Below are 20,584 nucleotides of genomic sequence, written 5' to 3'. Positions count from 1 at the left end.
CGTCCTTTTTTGCCACAAAAAAGAATCCCGCACCAAGAGGGGAAGAAGACGGACGAATATGTCCTTTTTCCAGAGACTCCTTGATATATGAACGCATAGCGGTATGTTCAGGTACCGACAGATTAAACAGTCTTCCCTTAGGAAATTTACTGCCTGGGATCAAATCTATAGCACAGTCACAGTCCCTATGAGGAGGCAGTGCACTGGACTCAGACTCACTGAAGACATCCTGATAATCAGACAAATACTCCGGAACTTCCGAAGGCGTAGAAGAAGCAATAGACACAGGCAGGGAATCCTCATGAATACCACGACAGCCCCAACTTGAGACTGACATAGCCTTCCAGTCCAGGACTGGATTATGGGTCTGTAACCATGGCAGCCCTAAAACGACCAAATCATGCATTTTATGTAAAACTAGGAAACGTATCACCTCGCGGTGTTCAGGAGTCATGCACATGGTAACCTGAGTCCAATACTGCGGTTTATTTGCTGCCAATGGTGTAGCATCAATACCCCTAAGAGGAATAGGATTTTCTAATGGTTCAAGAGTAAAACCACAGCGCTTAGCAAATGAGAGATCCATGAGACTCAGGGCAGCACCTGAATCTACAAACGCCATGACAGGATAAGACGACAGTGAGCAAATCAAAGTTACAGACAGAATAAATTTAGGTTGCAAATTACCAACGGTGACAGGACTAACAACCTTAGCTATACGTTTAGAGCATGCTGAGATAACATGTGTAGAATCACCACAGTAGTAGCACAAGCCATTCCGGCGTCTATGAATTTTCCGCTCATTTCTAGTCAGGATTCTATCACATTGCATTAAATCAGGTGTCTGTTCAGACAACACCATGAGGGAATTTGCGGTTTTTCTATCACATTGCACCGAATTAGGTGTCTGTTCAGACAACACCATGAGGGAATTTGCGGTTTTGCGCTCCCGCAACCGCCAGTCAATTTGAATAGCCAGTGCCATAGTATCATTCAGACCTGTGGGAATGGGAAAACCCACCATAACATTCTTAATGGCTTCAGAAAGGCCATTTCTAAAATTAGCGGCCAGTGCACACTCGTTCCAATGTGTCAGCACGGACCATTTCCGAAATTTTTGGCAATACACTTCAGCCTCGTCCTGCCCCTGAGACATAGCCAGCAAGGCTTTCTCTGCCTGAATCTCAAGATTGGGTTCCTCATAAAGTAAACCGAGCGCCAGAAAAAACGCATCAAGATCAGCCAATGCCGGATCTCCTGGCGCCAGCGAAAAAGCCCAATCCTGAGGGTCGCCCCGTAAGAACGAAATAACAATCTTTACTTGCTGAGCAGAATCTCCAGATGAACAGGGTCTCAGGGACAAAAACAATTTACAATTATTCACGAAATTCCTAAACTTAAACCTGTCTCCGGAAAACAGTTCAGGAATCGGTATTTTAGGTTCTGACCTAGGATTTCTGATAACATAGTCTTGTATGCCCTGCACACGAGTAGCCAGCTGGTCCACACTTGTAATCAAGGTCTGGACATTCATGTCTGCAGCAAGCATAGCCACTCTGAGGTAAAGGGGAAGAAGAAAAAAAAAAAAAACTCAGAATCTTCTTTCTTATAATCCCTCTTCTGCAATGCATTAAACATTTAATACTGGCCTGGCAAACTGTTATGACCCCAATGGCGAGGGTCTCAGAGGAACGTGGAAGTCTGCAGAATACAAAAATCCAGCTCATAGGGCAGTGGTAACTGGGTTGACCATATATCTACTCCTAACGCCAACACTAGAAGTAGCCGGGGATCATTCCTACGTTGATTCTAGATGACACGCGCCAGCCGGAGAATCTAGCTACCCCTAGTAGAGGAAAACAAAGACCTTTCTTGCCTCCAGAGAAGGGGACCCCAAAGCTGGATAGAAGCCCCCCACAAATAATGACGGTGAGGTAAGAGGAAATGACAAACACAGAAATGAACCAGGTTTAGCACAGAGAGGCCCGCTTACTGATAGCAGAATAAAGAAAGGTAACTTATATGGTCAACAAAAACCCTATCAAAATCCACACTGGAAATTCAAGAACCCCCGAACCGTCTAACGGTCCGGGGGGAGAACACCAGCCCCTAGAGCTTCCAGCAAAGGTCAGGATATAGATTTGGAACAAGCTGGACAAAAATACAAAACCAAAACAAATAGCAAAAAGCAAAAGGCAGACTTAGCTGATATAACTGGAACCAGGATCAGTAGACAAGAGCACAGCAGACTAGCTCTGATAACTACGTTGCCAGGCATTGAACTGAAGGTCCAGGGAGCTTATATAGCAACACCCCTAACTAACGACCCAGGTGCGGATAAAAGGAATGACAGAAAAACCAGAGTCAAAAAACTAGTAACCACTAGAGGGAGCAAAAAGCAAATTCACAACAGGGGAAGTGCCAAAAGATCTAAATCCACTATAAATATACCAAAGTAGGACTCCAAGAGATCTTTTATAGTGTCCCAAATTATACTATTACATACATTGCCTATATAGGCCCCATATCACAGATTTTATAGGGCAATTTAGATACATTGGCACGAAAAATTAACAGCCAATATCAGACTAATAAATCATGTATATAGATGGAACTTAAGTAGATCCACAGGCTATTCTGGAAATTACAATAATGTACAAATATACATAGTACCCAATTAAGTTATAACTAGATATTTCTTAAAATAGAACTCCAGAAGTCCATTAGGGCGTCCACCATACATCAAAAATTAGATAGCATCATATTCTGTGCCAAGATAGGCAGCGTATTATGGACTGTTTATCCACATAGCGAAAAATTGAAGACTGAACAGCGATATAAGTGTGGGTGAACCTCCAAATCGACCTTCCAGACGTCTTCAACATATATTAGGGACTTCAGTGGTATACAGGCACTATGTATAATTATGCCTATGGCAGCGATCATCCACCAAAAAGTGCTTCATGGCACCAACATCCATTTATCCACAAAATTCACAGGGAATAGGAACAAAAATCAACTATGCTCAACCTAAAACAAAAAACAAACATTAGTAAATATAACAAATTAAAATAACAATAATAAAAAGCCACGGTGTGCCGCAAAGATATACCCAGTGGGCGGTGATCACAAAAAAGGTGAAAAACTCAGAGTCTCGTTAAGGCCCCGTGGATACACCGTGTCAAGGGTCCATATCCAGCGAGACTCCATTTGGGCCAAGCGTTGGGAAATATTGCCCCCACGGATCCCTGGATCTAAAATATCAATGCCTTTGACACGCAGATCTCTACTATTGCACTTATGGTGCATTCTGAAGTGTCTAGGTATTGTTTTGAGGAGGGCTACATCCTCTTGCTCGCCGGCCGCCTGAATGCCACGCACGTGCTCCCTGACCCGCACTTTAAGTTGGCGTGTAGTAAGACCAACATAGATCAGGGAGCACGGGCATGTGGCATAATAGATAACATTCCTAGACACACACGTGATCGACCCCTTGATTTTAAAAGTTTTATGTCCAGTGGAGTCAACAAAAGAATCACTGTGGTCAATATTTATACAGGCGACACAGCGACCGCAAGGCCTGCAGCCCTTCCTAACAGGGATACCGCTTAGAAATGATCTGGTAGGAGGGAGGACGCTGGGCTCAGCAGATGCAGAGAGGGGGGTTTTGTCACCGTCCATGGTCTGTCTATCCATCACAGTCACACAGAGACAGACAGTGGGCCTTACCTGGTGGTGTCCCCTGACCAGGATTAAATAACCGAGGTCACAGCGTCCGGAATAGCGTGCTCCTTCTCTCCCAGGTCCACAGGTGCAGGGGCGGGGGGAACCTGATCGGGAATGCCCAATGTGGCAGCCAGCTCCATAGTACCAGCGGCGGTGCTGGGCGCGTGTGCGTTCCACGCTGGAACGCACAGGAAGTGAACCGGAAGTTAGGGAGTATGTCACTTCAGGTGCGCGCGTACACTGAATCCGGCGCCAAGAAGGAGAGGAAGAAGCCAGGGAGCTGCGAGAGGACCCTGGCCGCACGTCACCACCCCGCTTTACCCCCGGAGGGGGCGTGGCAGGGGCGGGAAGGAGGGTCCCGAGTCCATCAGGAATGGAGACGGGAGCAGCTATGAAGCGAGGAGAGCGGAGCCCCCAACCCCAGCTGCCTTGGATACTGGGTACTCCAAACGCCGGCCACAGCAGCACCACAGCAGGACCTCTTCATGGCCCATAGGGGACAGGAAAAACACTGGTGGTTGCAGGAAGGGGAGGGTATGTAGTAGAATTGCTGAGTTGCTATGAGCGCCGACCACTGGGTGGCGCTCACAGCAATCCGGCAGTGAGAACCATAGAGGTCTCCAGGAGACTTTGGGTTGTCATGCCGACACACCGGTGACCTCGATCATGCGACTTAGGGTTTCTGGAACGATTGCTGGAAGCACCATTTAAATGCTGCTGTCAGCGGCAGTTAACTAGTTAATAGCCGTGGGTGGATTGCAATTCCACCCGCGGCTATTGCGGGCACATGTCAGCTGTTGAAAACAGCTGACATGTATCGGGAAGGATGTGGGCTAACCGCCGGAGCCCACTTCAAAGGGAGAGAGACTGATATCAGCGTACTATTACGCCCAATGTCGGTAGGGGGTTAATACTCACCTATAGTACTTTTTTTTCCAGCTATTTCCAATAGTGTCAGACAAAATTTAAATATATTAAGGGTTAATCATATAACAGATCAACTATTGAATAAAGGTATTAGAATTGTTTCCTGCAAAGCCTCGACTATTGGAAATCATCTTTCACCCAGTTTTTTTAAGTCACACTCCGCTACGATTAAAAAGACCTGGTCACCAGCGGTTTTCACAGGTGCGGTTTTGCCACGTGTAAAACCTGTTCACATGCCATTAAAATGTCCACCTTCTCCAGCAGTGACAATAGCCGCACATATCCTCTCAGGGGTTTCCTAAATTGTAATACAGATCATGTTATCTATATAATACAGTGTCCCACGTGTAAATTAAAATATATCGGTTCCACAACTAGAAAGCTTAAAACACGCATAAGGGAACACCTACATGATAACTGCGCCCTACGCTATATAGTCGATAGATTTACTGTTTTCTTTGCTCTCACACACATTTTTTAACGCATTCGGTTGCACCTCCGTTTAATTATTCATTATATACAATCTTGTGGTGCTCGCCTTTCTTGTGATATTGCTACGCTATATAGTCATCACCTATATGTTATTGAGCATCCCTCTAATCGCAGCACGTCCAATGCCTCTGAGCATGTTGTGGATGTTCACAATAGGGAGACAACCAGTTTTACAATCTATGCGATTCAACACATATTTTAAAAAGTGCGCTGCAGCAACAGCAATGAGATATTACACAGTAGAGAAGCATATTGGGTTTTTGCTTTAGATACACGAGTTCCTCGAGGTCTAAACCTTCGAAAAGAAATGTTGTTACATTATTAGTTACATTACATTCTTGTTTTTATTATTAGGTAAATTTATTTGGCTATTTTAGTAGGTCTCTCCCCTGAATGCTACACACCTGCTTTCTAATCAACCTGATGGATATATAAGGTTCCTCCCATGGTTTCTTGTTCATTCACACCAAGTGTAAGAACACATCCTGTGCGAAACGCGTGTGGTGAATATATGTCCTGTTTCCTCCCATGTTTCACCCTTCAAAACATTTGCCAGAGGATATTTGGAGAAAAGGGGGGGGCCCTTTTCTCCAAATATCCTCTGGCAAATGTTTTTTTGGATATTTCCTTTTTAAATGAATAAGAATAAATCTTGAATTTTATCTGTAACGTATCAGGAGCTGGATAAAAAAAAAATGTCTGCATCTGACTGAGCGCTCGCAGCAGCGCTGATCGCGGACTCCTGAGCCTGCTGCAGCTTCATTGCCTCGCATTCATGTGTCTATATACACAGTATATAAGTGTGTGCATATATGTGTGTATACAGTGTGTGTGTGTATACAGTATATATACGTGTGTGTGTGTGTGAGTATATACAGTATGGAACGTGTGTATATACAGTATGTGTGTACACAGTGAGCGTACACAGTGTGCGTGAGCGTACACAGTGTGCGTGAGCGTACACAGTGTGCGTGAGCGTGAGCGTACACAGAGTAAGTGAGCGTACACAGTGTATGTGAGCGTGAGCGTACAGTGTATGTGAGCGTATAGAGTATGTGAGCGTGAGCGTACACAGTGTATACACGTGTGTGTGTGTGTATGTGTATATACAGTGTGTGTGAGTGTATACAGTATATATACGTGTGTGTATACAGTATATATACGTGTGTGTATACAGTGTGTGTGTGTGTATATACAGTATGGAACGTGTGTATATACAGTATGTGTGTACACAGCACAGTGTGCGTGAGCGTACACAGTGTGCGTGAGCGTACAGTGTGCGTGAGCGTACACAGTGTGCGTGAGCGTACAGTGTGCGTGAGCGTACAGTGTGCGTGAGCGTACACAGTGTGCGTGAGCGTACACAGTGTGCGTGAGCGTACACAGTGTGCGTGAGCGTACACAGTGTGCGTGAGCGTACACAGTGTGCGTGAGCGTGAGCGTACACAGAGTAAGTGAGCGTGAACGTACACAGTGTATGTGAGCGTACACAGAGTATGTGAGCGTGAGCGTACACAGTGTATGTGAGCGTACACAGAGTATGTGAGCGTGAGCGTACACAGTGTATACACGTGTGTGTGTGTATGTGTATATACAGTGTGTGTGAGTGTATACAGTATATATACGTGTGTATACAGTGTGTGTGTGTATACAGTATATATACGTGTGTGTATACAGTGTGTGTGTGTATATACAGTATGGAACGTGTGTATATACAGTATGTGTGTACACAGCACAGTGTGCGTGAGCGTACACAGTGTGCGTGAGCGTACACAGTGTGCGTGAGCGTACACAGTGTGCGTGAGCGTACACAGTGTGCGTGAGCGTACACAGTGTGCGTGAGCGTACACAGTGTGCGTGAGCGTACACAGTGTATGTGAGCGTGAGCGTACACAGAGTAAGTGAGCGTACACAGTATGTGAGCGTGAGCGTACACAGTGTATACACGTGTATGTGTATATATACAGTATATACGTGTGTACAGTATATGTGTGTATACAGTATATACATGTATGTATATATACAGTATATACGTGTGTGTATACGGTATATACGTGTGTGTATACGGTATATACGTGTGTGTATACGGTATATACGTGTGTGTATACGGTATATACGTGTGTGTATACGGTATATACGTGTGTGTATACGGTATATACGTGTGTGTATACGGTATATACGTGTGTGTATACGGTATATACGTGTGTGTATACGGTATATACGTGTGTGTATACGGTATATACGTGTGTGTATACGGTATATACGTGTGTGTATACGGTATATACGTGTGTGTATACGGTATATACGTGTGTGTATACGGTATATACGTGTGTGTATACTGTATATACGTGTGTGTATACGGTATATACGTGTGTGTATACGGTATATACGTGTGTGTATACGGTATATACGTGTGTGTATACGGTATATACGTGTGTGTATACGGTATATAAGTGTGGGTATACGGTATATACGTGTGTATATAAATATGTGTATATACAGTATATAGGGGTGAGTGTATATACAGTATAAATGTGTGTATACAGTATATAAGTGTGTGTATACAGTATATACAGTGTGTATAAAATATATAAGTGTGTGTATACAATAGTGTGTGTATACAATATATACAGTGTGTATAGTATATAAGTGTGTGTATACAGTATATACGTGTATACATATGTGAGTGTGTATACAATATATAAGTGTGTATACAGTATATACGTGTGTGTATATATAAATATGTGAGTGTATATACCGTATATAGGTGTGAGTGTATACAATATAAGTGTGTGTGTGTACAGTATATACAGTGTGTATAGTATATAAGTGTACATATAAATATGTGAGTGTATATACAGTATACAGGTGTGAGGGCGTATACAGTGCGTATACAGCATAAATGTCACCTCTATGTGCACATACGGTCCCGTTATTCCTCACCACCGCCGCCGGTTCCGGTCTCCCCGTCCGTCACTCACTCCCCGCAGATGCGGCAGCTCTGATACCAATAGTCTGTGGCTCCAGCCGGAAACCGGGAATCATCCGCTAACCCCGCCCACAGTGATGCAAACTACTGCGGCCAATAGGTACATAGAAAACAAAGCTGGGCGAACAGGACCTGACACGAGCTGTGATTGGCTGCTGCCCCACCAGCCGCGCGCTCTCTTTAGGTTAGACGCCGGAATACTAATGTCAGCGGGAAGTGTCACGTCAGGGTCACGTGGGGTGGGTTCTCACGTGACTGCTTTCTCCTCCTGCTCTCCGCCCCTGCTCTCCGCCCCTGCTTTCTCCCCCTGCCCTCCGCCCCTGCTCTCCGCCCCTGCTTTCTCCTCCTGCTCTCCGCCCCTGCTTTCTCCCCCTGCCCTCCGCCCCTGCTCTCCGCCCCTGCTTTCTCCTCCTGCTCTCCGCCCCTGCTCTCCGCCCCTGCTCTTCGCCCCTGCTCTCCGCCCCTGCCCTCCGCCCCGGCTCTCCGCCCCTGCTTTCTCCCCGTGCCCTCCGCCCCTGCTTTCTCCCCCTGCTCTCCGCCCCTGCTCTCCGCCCCTGCTCTTCGCCCCTGCTCTCCGCCCCTGCTTTCTCCCCCTGCCCTCCGCCCCTGCTCTCCGCCCCTTCTTTCTCCCCCTGCCCTCCGCCCCTGCTCTCCGCCCCTGCTTTCTCCTCCTGTTCTCCGCCCCTGCTCTCCGCCCCTACTCTTCGCCCCTGCTCTCCGCCCCTGCTCTCCGCCCCTGCTTTCTCCTCCTGCTCTCCGCCCCTGCTCTCCGCCCCTGCTTTCTCCCCCTGCTCTCCGCCCCTGCTTTCTCCTCCTGCTCTCCGCCCCTGCTTTCTCCCCCTGCCCTCCGCCCCTGCTCTCCGCCCCTGCTTTCTCCTCCTGCTCTCCGCCCCTGCTCTCCGCCCCTGCTCTTCGCCCCTGCTCTCCGCCCCTGCTTTCTCCCCCTGCCCTCCGCCCCGGCTCTCCGCCCCTGCTTTCTCCCCGTGCCCTCCGCCCCTGCTCTCCGCCCCTGCTTTCTCCCCCTGCCCTCCGCCCCTGCTCTCTGCCCCTGCTTTCTCCTCCTGCTCTCCGCCCCTGCTCTTCGCCCCTGCTCTCCGCCCCTGCTTTCTCCCCCTGCCCTCCGCCCCTGCTCTCCGCCCCTTCTTTCTCCCCCTGCCCTCCGCCCCTGCTCTCCGCCCCTGCTTTCTCCTCCTGTTCTCCGCCCCTGCTCTTCGCCCCTGCTCTCCGCCCCTGCTCTCCGCCCCTGCTTTCTCCCCCTGCCCTCCGCCCCGGCTCTCCGCCCCTGCTTTCTCCCCGTGCCCTCCGCCCCTGCTTTCTCCCCCTGCCCTCCGCCCCTGCTCTCCACCCCTGCTTTCTCCTCCTGCTCTCCGCCCCTGCTCTCCGGCCCTGCTTTCTCCTCCTGCTCTCCGCCCCTGCTTTCTCCTCCTGCTTTCTCCTCCTGCTCTCCGCCCCGGCTCTCCGCCCCTGCTTTCTCCCCCTGCCCTCCGCCCCGGCTCTCCGCCCCTGCTTTCTCCTCCTGCTCTCCGCCCCTGCTTTCTCCTCCTGCTTTCTCCTCCTGCTCTCCGCCCCGGCTCTCCGCCCCTGCTTTCTCCCCCTGCCCTCCGCCCCGGCTCTCCGCCCCTGCTTTCTCCTCCTGCTCTCCGCCCCTGCCCTCCGCCCCTGCTCTCCGCCCCTGCTCTCCGCCCCTGCTCTGCCCTGGAGTCTGCCTGCCGGGACTGCATGCGCACACCTTACAGATTTGCCTGTGGAATTTTCTGTGCAGATTCTTGCCAGAAAACGCAGATGCGGATTTAATACGTTTTTCATGTGGATTTTTATTGCGTTTTGAAAACTAAATAAAGATCTATTAGGCTACGTGCACACGTTGCGGAATGTCCTGCGGATTTTTCCGGACTGATTTTGGTAAATCCGTAGGTAATCCGCAATGCGGATTTACCGCGGTTTTTGTGCAGATTCCACCTGCGGTTACACCTGTGGATTCCTATTATGAAGCAGGTGTAAACGGCTGCGGACTCCGCACAAAGAATTGACACGCTGCAGACTAAACAAAGCTTCGTTTCCGCGCGGTTTATTCCGCAGTATGGGCACTGCAGATTTTGTTTTCCATAGGTTTACCTGATACTGTAAACTCAGGGAAAACCGCTGCAGATCCACAGCAAAATCTGCAACGTGTGCACATACTCTTAGGCTATGTGCACACTTTGTGGATTTCCTGCAGATCCGCAGCGTTTTTTTCCGCGCGGAAACGCTGCAGATCCACAAGTGATTTACAGTACAATGTAAATCAATGGGGAAAAAAAATGCTGTGCTAATGGTGCGGAAAAATCTGCACTAAAAATGCAGCAGATTCGAAAAAGGACCATGTCAATTCTTTTTGCAGATCTACAGCGTTTCTGCACCCGTTGACTTGCATTGATTCTGTCAAATCTGCAGCAAAACCATAGGATCTGCGGTTTTGCTGCAGAATTGGGTGCGAGAAACGCTGCAGCTCAGGAAGGGAAAGAGTGTGGGCGGAGACTGTGCGGGGAAGATGTGTGTGTCTGTGTGCGAGTGTTTTTGTGTGTCTGCAGGGCTGTATGTGTCTGTGGGGATCGCAGGGCTGTGCGGGGGTCTGCGGCAATCGCGGGGGTCAAAGGCATTCGCGGGGCTGTGCGGCGATCGCGGGGCTGTGCGGGGATCGCGGGGCTGTGCCGGGGTCTGCAGCGATCGCGGGGGATCGCGGGGCTGTGCGACAATCATGGGGCTGTGGGGATCGCGGGGCTGTGCGGCGATCGCGGGGCTGTGCGGCAATCGCGGGGCTATGCGGGGATCGCGGGGCTGTGCGGCGATTGCGGGGGTCTGCGGCGATCGCGTGGCTGTATGGGGGTCTGCGGCGATCGAGGGGGTCTGCGGCGATCGCGTGGCTGTGCGGGGGTCTGCGGCGATCGAGGGGGTTTGCGGGGATCGCGGGGCTGTGTGTGCGGGGCTGTGTGTGTCTGTGCAGGTCTGTATGTAGGCAGGCATCGTCCGATGGGACTACTAGTCCCATCCGGCTATACCTGCTACAGTGACAGGTAGCTGGATGATGGGACAGCATAGTCCCTTCATCGGGCTCCTGTGTTAAAGTTTAAAAAAAAAAAACAAATACACACATATACAGAACATACAATATACAGCACGTACATACTGTACATACAACACACAGAACATACAGTACATACAAGATACAGAACATACAACATACAGAACATACAACATACAGTACATACAACATACAGAACATACAACATACAGTACATACAACATACAGTACATACAACATATAGAACATACAACATACAGTACATACAACATACAGTACATACATACAGAGCATACAGTACATACATACTGTACATACAACATACTGAACATACAACATACAGTACATACAACATACAGAACATACAACATACAGTACATACAACATACAGAACATACAACATACAGTACATACATACAGAACATACAGTACATACATACTGTACATACAACATACAGAACATACAACATACAGAACAGACAACATACTGTACATACAACATACAGAACATACAACATACAGTACATACAACATAGAGTACATACTCACCATCACCTTGATCCCCGAAGCCATTGCACACCTGTAAAAAATATTAAAATAATAAACAATATACTCCCTGATCTGCAGAATTCCAATTAATACGAGTGTCCCACGACGATCTCCCTTGGAGAGCTGCCACATCACACCGCTCTCCAGGGGCCCCGGGATACAATGACGGAAGGTATCCTTCCATACTGTATCCCTCCGCCACTGTGAGAAATAGTTCCTACTCTCACTTGCGGCACTGCTGTGTGGGAAAATTCCCACGCAGCTTTGCCATAAAGTGAGAGCCTGAACTACAGTAACCTATTCAGGGATGCACTGCAGGAGCCATTGTCTCCTGTCAGTGTGTCACTGGAGGCCTATAGAGTTTTGACATCACCTGATGTCACTGTTCTATAGGGGAGATCATCGTGGGACACTCGTTATTAATTGGACTGCATCGGACAGGAAGTATACGGTTGGTTTATTATTTTTAATTTTTTGCAGGCGATCGAGTATGGTAAGTATGGTGAAATTAAGAATATTAAAATACTTTTTTTCTGGCTGTGTCTTTATTTTTTTAACTGTTTCACTACTATAGGATTAATAATGGATAGGCGTCTTATTGACGCCTCTCCATTATTAACCCGGCTTAATGTCACCTTACAATACAAAGGTGACATTAAGCCCTTATTACCCCATATCCCACCACTACACGGGAGTGGGAAGAGAGAGGCTAATGTTGTGAATTCTGCTCTTGGGCTCCCTCCGGTGGTTATAAGTGGTAGTGTTGCTGTCTTTGGATCGCAGCATTCATCAGGTGTGTCCACTTATTGCAATTCTGACTGGGCTATTTAGTCTTGCTTGACCCTTTAGTCAGTGCCAGTTGTCCATTGTTCCTGGAGGATTCACATCTCTGCCTCGTCTCTCCTGCTTTGCTGTTCATTTCAACAAAGATAAGTTCTGGCCTTGTTTTTTGCAGTCCACATGCTGTGGGCCTTATTGTTCAGTTCTTTTTCATGTTTTGTCTTGTCCAGCTTGGTCTGTATAAGGATTTGTTCAGCCAAGCTGGTATCTCTGGAGATGCAGATATACCCTCCATATCTTTAGTTAGATGTGGAGATTTTGTATTTTCTGTGGTGGATATTTTTAGTGTTTTAATACTGACCGCATAGTACTCTGTCCTATCCTTTCTATTTAGCTAGAAGCGGCCTCCTTTGCTAAATCCTGATTTCAGTCTGCGTATGTTATTTCCCTCTCCTCTCACAGTCAATATTTGTGGGGGGCTGTCTATCCTTTGGGGATTTTCTCTGAGGCAAGATAGTTTTCCCTTTTCTATCTCTAGGGGTATTTAGTCCTCCGGCCGTGTCGAGATGTCTAGGGAGTGTTAGGTACATTCCACGGCTACTTCTAGTTGCGGTGTTAAGTTCAGGGTCTGCGGTCAGTACAGGTACCACCTTCTCCAGAGTACGTCTCATGCTGCTCCTAGGCCACCAGATCATAACAGTACAACTGGCCAACAATGAGTTAATCGCATCTCAGAAGAAGGGAAGGAAAGTGCTGAGCCATTTTTTTTTCTGTAGTCTGTTGTGTTTTTTTTCCCTCTTTACCTCTGGGTGGCTCAGGAGTTTGGCGCTGGCATGGATGTTCAGGGATTGGCTTCTCGTGTGGATCAACTTGCTGCTAGAGTACAGGGTATTTCCGATTATATCGTTCAGACTCCGGTTTTAGAGCCTAGAATTCCAACTCCTGATTTGTTTTTTGGGGACAGGTCCAAATTTTTGAGCTTTAAAAATAACTGTAAACTGTTTTTTGCTCTGAAACCCCGTTCCTCTGGTGATCCCATCCAGCAGGTTAAAATTGTTATATCTCTGCTGCGTGGTGACCCCCAGGATTGGGCATTTGCCCTGGAACCTGGGAATCTGGCTTTGCTTAATGTAGACACCTTTTTCCAGGCGCTTGGGTTATTGTATGATGAACCTAATTCAGTGGATCATGCTGAGAAGACCTTGTTGGCCCTGTGTCAGGGTCAAGAAGCGGCAGAATCGTATTGCCAGAAATTTAGAAAATGGTCTGTGCCGACTAAATGGAATGAGGATGCCTTGGCGGCAATTTTCAGAAAGGGTCTTTCTGAATCCGTTAAAGATGTTATGGTGGGGTTCCCCACGCCTGCTGGTCTGAGTGATTCTATGTCTCTGGCCATTCAGATTGATCGGCGCTTGCGCGAGCGCAGAGTTGTGCACACTATGGCGTTGTCTTCCGAGCGGAGCCCTGAGCCTATGCAGTGTGATAGGATTGTGTCTAGAGCTGAACGACAAGGGTTCAGACGTCAGAATAGGTTGTGTTTTTACTGCGGCGATTCTGCTCCTGTTATTTCTGATTGCCCTAAGCGTATCAAGAGAATCGCTAGTTCCGTTACCATCAGTACTGTACAACCTAAATTTCTGTTATCTGTGACCCTGATCTGCTCATTATCGTCATTTTCTGTCATGGCATTTGTGGATTCAGGCGCCGCTCTAAACTTAATGGACTTAGAATTTGCCAGACATTGTGGTTTTCCCTTGCAGCCTTTACAGAGTCCTATTCCTTTGAGGGGCATTGATGCTACACCGTTGGCTAAAAATAAACCTCAGTTTTGGACACAGCTGACCATGTGCATGGCGCCAGCTCACCAGGAAGATTGTCGTTTTCTGGTTTTGCATAATTTGCATGATGCTATTGTGCTGGGTTTCCCATGGTTACAGGTGCATAATCCGGTGTTGTATTGGAAATCTATGTCTGTGACTAGTTGGGGTTGTCAGGGGGTTCATGGTGACATTCCTTTGATGTCAATTTCCTCCTCTCCCTCTTCTGAAATTCCTGAGTTTTTGTCAGATTTCCAGGATGTATTCGATGAGCCCAAATCCAGTTCCCTTCCACCGCATAGGGACTGTGATTGTGCTATTGACTTGATTCCAGGCTGTAAGTTCCCTAAGGGCCGACTTTTCAACATGTCTGTGCCAGAACATGCCGCCATGCGGAGTTATGTTAACGAGTCTTTGGAGAAGGGGCATATTCGGCCATCTTCTTCACCATTGGGAGCAGGGTTTTTTTTGTTGCCAAGAAGGATGGCTCTTTGAGACCCTGTATTGATTATCGCCTCTTGAATAAGATCACGGTCAAATTCCAATACCCTTTGCCTTTGCTTTCTGATTTGTTTGCTAGGATTAAGGGGGCTAGTTGGTTTACTAAGATTGACCTTCGAGGGGCATATAATCTTGTTCGTATTAAGCAGGGTGACGAATGGAAAACTGCGTTTAAAGGGAACCTATCACCCCGTTTTTTAAAGATTAGATAAAAATAGTGTGAAATAGGGGCAGAGCTGGGCTTTACATTAGTGCCTTTTTGTTGCCTTTATTCCCCCGTTAGGCTGCCGAAATACCTTTGTGAAGTGGCCGTTTTGTCCTGTCACTCAAGTTGGTCAGGTCGGATGGGCGTGGTTAAATAGCGGTTCCTCCCCCCTGCTTCTCGGCGTGTCTTTCGTAAACGCGATCTGTGAATGGCACAGATCGCGCTTTTTCTTAGCAGTTGCGCAGTGAATTTGCCTCCGGCGCCTGCGCATTATGCTTTGCCCAACTGTGGGCATAGCATAATTTACATCACTGCGCATGCGCAGGTCGTAACTTTAGCCTTGGTGCCCCGGAAGTGATCATATGGGCATAGTGTTTATCTGGATGCCGGTAAATTTTTCTCAGCCCGAACTGCGAGCGTAAGTTTGGTGCCAAATATAAAGGCAACAAAAAGGCACTAATGTAAAGCCCAGCTCTGCCCCTATTTCACACTATTTTTATCTAATCTTTAAAAAACGGGGTGATAGGTTCCCTTTAATACGCCCGAAGGCCATTTTGAATACCTGGTGATGCCATTCGGACTCTCTAATGCTCCATCTGTGTTTCAGTCCTTCATGCATGATATATTTCGGAATTATCTTGATAAATTCATGATTGTATATTTGGATGATATTTTGATTTTTTCAGATGATTGGGAGTCTCATGTGAAACAAGTCAGGATGGTATTTCAGATCCTTCGTGATAATGCCTTGTTTGTGAAGGGGTCTAAGTGCCTCTTTGGAGTACAGAAGGTTTCTTTTTTGGGCTTCATTTTTTCTCCCTCATCTATAGAAATGGATCCGGCTAAGGTTCAGGCCATTCATGATTGGATCCAGCCCACATCCGTGAAGAGCCTTCAGAAATTTTTGGGCTTTGCTAATTTTTATCGCCGTTTCATTGCCAACTTCTCCAGTGTGGTTAAACCCCTGACCGATTTGACGAAGAAAGGCGCTGATGTGACGAATTGGTCCTCTGCGGCTGTTGCTGCCTTTCAGGAGCTTAAACGCAGATTTACTTCTGCCCCTGTGTTGCGTCAGCCGGATGTTTCTCTTCCTTTTCAGGTTGAGGTTGACGCTTCTGAGATTGGGGCAGTGGCCGTTTTGTCTCAGAGGAATTCTGATGGTTCCTTGATGAAACCGTGTGCCTTCTTTTCTCGAAAGTTTTCGCCTGCGGAACGCAATTATGATGTCGGCAATCGTGAGTTGTTGACTATGAAGTGGGCATTTGAGGAGTGGCGACATTGGCTTGAGGGGGCCAAGCACCGTATTGTGGTCTTGACCGATCATAAGAATCTGATTTACCTCGAGTCTGCCAAACGGCTGAATCCTAGACAGGCCCGATGGTCCCTGTTTTTCTCCCGTTTTAATTTTGTGGTCTCGTATCTTCCGGATTCTAAGAATGTTAAGGCTGATGCCCTCTCTAGGAGCTTTTTGCCTGATTCCCCTGGGGTCCTTGAGCCGGTCGGCATTCTGAAGGAAGGGGTGATTCTTTCTGCCATCTCCCCTGATTTACGACGGGTTCTTCAGGAGTTTCAGGCTGATAAACCTGACCGCTGTCCAGTGGGGAAACTGTTTGTTCCTGACAGATGGACTAGTAAAGTGATTTCTGAGGTTCATTGGTCTGTGTTGGCTGGCTATCCTGGGATTTTTGGTACCAGAGATTTGGTTGGTAGGTCCTTTTGGTGGCCTTCTTTGTCACGGGATGTGCGTTCTTTTGTGCAGTCCTGTGGGACTTGTGCGCGGGCCAAGCCTTGCTGCTCCCGCGCTAGTGGGTTGCTTTTGCCTTTGCCGGTCCCTGAGAGGCCTTGGACGCATATTTCTATGGATTTTATTTCAGATCTTCCGGTTTCCCAGAGGATGTCGGTTATCTGGGTGGTTTGTGACCGGTTTTCTAAGATGGTTCATTTGGTACCTTTGCCTAAATTGCCTTCCTCTTCTGATTTGGTTCCGTTGTTTTTTCAGCATGTGGTTCGTTTGCATGGCATTCCGGAGAATATTGTGTCCGATAGAGGTTCCCAGTTTGTTTCTAGGTTTTGGCGGGCCTTTTGTGCTAGGCTGGGCATTGATTTGTCTTTTTCTTCCGCATTTCATCCTCAGTAGTGTTGAGCATTCCGATACCGCAAGTATCGGTATCGGCCGATACTTAGCGGTATCGGAATTCCGATACCGAGATCCGATACTTGCCGCGTATCGGATACGGGAATCGGAAGTTCCCAGGATTCAAACTGCACAAATTTGCACGAATTCAGCCAATGAGAATGATTCCAAGTGTGAGTGCAGCGCCCCAGAGTCCTGGTCGTTGCAGTACTGTAGCTCCGCCACTATGGGGAGCTACGGTGCGTCCAATGGCACTGAAGGAGTTCATCTGATCAGGTATCACAGACACCAATACATTTCACAGCTGGGCCTCCGGGGGGAGCTAAGGGTGCTATTCATTAGGCCACTCCCCACCATAGTGGGTAAACTGGGGGTCAGGCAGGAAGTTAGATCAGAAAGCTGACTGGATTGGACGAAGCAACACCTAGTGGCAGAGGGTGTTGTGGAGGAAGAGACAGTAGGGTCTCTGTCAGGGGTGGGATCCTGACAGAGGCTTGGCATTGAAAAGAACATAACGGGTCCGCGCCAGCTCCGGGAAGCGGCGGGACCCAAGAAAGGACTAGAAGCGAGATAGATTGTGCTGAGTGAGAAACGAGATCAAGCAATAGGAGAATACCAGTAGGGGTCGTGCTGTAAGACCGGAGCAACATCCTACTGAGGCGCACTACCGGTGGCCGGAACGCCGAGGGAGTATTACAATAACCAGCTTCAAGCAATACTCTAAACAGCGGCAGGACAGTCAGTTTAAGGCGGGCTGTCTAACACATATCACCTATGAAGTCTTGGGAGGCAATTGCAGGAGAGGGGCGTCTCTAGGGTCCCGGAAGAACTCCAGGCCTATCCGACAAACGGGTGCCGTTCTAACTGTAACATCAGGAAGGGACGGAAGATTAGAAGAACATCATTTAATCGAGTTGTGAGGGAACTTAAGAAACAGACACAACGGTTGTGGGGTACTTTCCGTAAGCACAGCAGGGAAGGACTACAACACATAGCGCTAAGAAGGAAGGCACAGATTTCCACCTGTGAGGAGAACTCTGGAGGTGCCATTGGACCGGCCGGACTTGCGCAGCCTGGTGAACCGTATTCTGGACTGAGGACTCAGAGATCTCCAGTAAAGAGGTAAAGAGACTGCAACCTGGTGTCCTCGTTATTTACCGCGACCTGCACCCCACAACTGCACCACCAACATCCACACCTAGCATTGCCTGTGCGCCCCACGGCAGGGTCACGGACCGAGGCCTAGCCGCCGTGACAACCCCCAGAAGCAGAGACTCGTAGGCCCGGTACCGGGTACCCCTCGGCCCTGCGGCGGTGGGGGCGCTACAATTTGGCGTCACGAACAGGATCTACTAAAGCCTGAAGAATCAGGTCATGTGTGCCTTGGAACTGTGATTTATTGTGTTTGGACTGTATTATGTTGCAAAGACTGTGTTCCGACATTCCCCGCCAAAACCGCCGCCATTATAACACTATGTGGCGCGCAGGGAGCATGGGGCGTGTCCTCGTGGGCGTAGCTTGGAAGAGTGGCGCGAAAATGGAGCCCGCCCCTCACCGATATTACTATGTCCAGAGAATATGCCCATCAAGGAGGAGGGCCCGCCTCCTAGTGTGGGATGGTGGAGGAGAGAAAGGCCGCCCTCCGGACGGGGAGGGGCAGGAACTTCTGGAGACCACGAGGCAGAATCCGATTGGCAGCATGGAGCGCGGAAGTCACCCCGGGGAGGGAGAGAAGACCTCTGCCAGGTTCTACCAATGGGAGCCAGCGGAATCCTTACCAGGCTGCGCTAATCAGGAAATCCTCGGGGCAGAAGTGGAGGAGCTGTGTCGACAGTTCCGGAGCCTGTGCCAGCGAGCAACCACCCCTGGCGAGGAGCCGCACCAGGTAGCGGTCCCGCAACCGACAACGGAGAAGGCCGACACCGGAGCTGCATCGGAGGCAGGTAACCGCGCCGATCCCGGCGAGGCGGTTGAAGAGCCCCTGCTGGTGGACGTGGACTCACCCCCACCACGACCACCTGGGCGAGTGTGTAGCCGCATTGAGTGCGAGAGGCCCTGGGAGACCCTGCAGACGACCGATCGCCCCCTACGGCCCATTAGACAACCCACGCAGCTCCAGGGAGAATGGGTAACCTTCAAATGGACCCGCGCGGCCACTACCAATCTGATGGGGTTTCCAGGGGATGCCCAAGAGGAGGGGGAGAGTATCGAAGTCATCCGCCAGAGGGAGTACCGCCAACAGCTGCGCCAGCAAGAGGAAGAGTGGGCCCGCAAGAAGGAGCTCCGGCGTCAGGCTGAACGAGAGAAGGACCTTCAGAATAAAGCCCAAGTCAGGCAAGTTGCGGAGGAGAACTGGGGGCCGCAGCGCTATGGCGTGATCAATACCTTCCGACTGCAGGGAGGTTGGGGCTTCATTAAGGAGCCCGGTCTTGCCTTGGAAGTGTTTGTAAACCGGCGGGATGTAGAGGCGCACCTCATTGAAGGACACCCAGGCCGGGATCTTTACCCAGGAGACTGGGTTCGGTACACCCGCCACTGGGGGGATAAGGGGTGGTATGCCCTGCATGTACGTAAATACAAGCCGGAAGTGACCGTACCATCCTCCGATGATCCCTCCAGGCCGGCGGCTATTGCCCCGATTTCCCTGTGCGCTAAATGCCTGCGGGCCATCACTCCAAGGAGAACCGTGAGTACCCAGACCCCTATCCAGGGTGCGGACGCCCTCTATGTGGTGGCGGGGGGAGGCCGGTACTCGCGGCAACCGCCCCCAGACTTAGAAGAATAAACCTCGATACCCTGAATCTGTAAATAGTTACTGTTCCACTACTTTGTTGCTATACCCGTAAAGGGTTAACTCTAAAGGGGATCCTTCTATGGACCTGGGATCCCTATTGTTTTGTTTTCTTGTTTGTCTTTCAAGTTTTTGCACAACGTTTACAGAACTGCTGAAATCATGAACAGTGCATGATCCGAACTTTTTGTATATAGTTTGCACCTTATTAAAGGCGCTCCCTACTGGTTTTACTTAAAGGAGGACTCTTTGCGAAGATACGCTACCTCACAGAGACTTGGTCCTCTCTTAAAGGGGATGTTCATTTGTCACGCTTCGATAGTAATATTGCTTAAGATGAGTAGCAATAATGTCTTGACCAAAGGAAATGATGATAATGTTTATATGAGAAAAGTTATATGTGTTTAACTGGTTAAATGTGAAGAAATATTGATAATGTGCTCTGAGAAGAAAAAGGTGAAAGATAGAAGAAGGATGCAGTGGGCCCGTAGAAATAGATGTGGTGTCCAGCATGCAAGAAAGGAAGAAAGATAATGAGAAGGCTTAATGTTCGATAGACAATGTTTAGATAATGCTGATAGAAAGTTAGGATAGAAGGTAAACCCTGAGTCC

The 20,584-nt window shown here is 48.6% G+C and overlaps 1 protein-coding gene across 15 annotated transcripts in view; it reads right to left on the bottom strand.

Moving 5' to 3' along the window:
• Window positions 1-20,584, bottom strand: part of LOC143814865 (uncharacterized) — a 126,754-nt gene that overhangs the window by 81,902 nt on the left and 24,268 nt on the right. For 2 of the 15 annotated variants that reach the window (XM_077293481.1, XM_077293490.1), the window contains exon 1: window positions 8,055-8,295. The exons of 1 other annotated variant lie outside the window; for it this stretch is intronic. The gene's annotated coding sequence lies outside the window, so the exon portion shown is untranslated. Of the gene's footprint in view, window positions 1-8,054; window positions 8,307-20,584 lie in introns of those variants that run through there. 12 more of the 15 variants (XM_077293482.1, XM_077293489.1, XM_077293493.1 and 9 more) reach the window with 11 other exon arrangements.

The sequence above is a fragment of the Ranitomeya variabilis genome, chromosome 3 (assembly GCF_051348905.1).
Source record: "Ranitomeya variabilis isolate aRanVar5 chromosome 3, aRanVar5.hap1, whole genome shotgun sequence".
In the NCBI taxonomy this organism is placed as follows: Eukaryota; Metazoa; Chordata; class Amphibia; order Anura; family Dendrobatidae; genus Ranitomeya; species Ranitomeya variabilis.
This window is presented reverse-complemented; position numbering and strand designations above follow the sequence as displayed.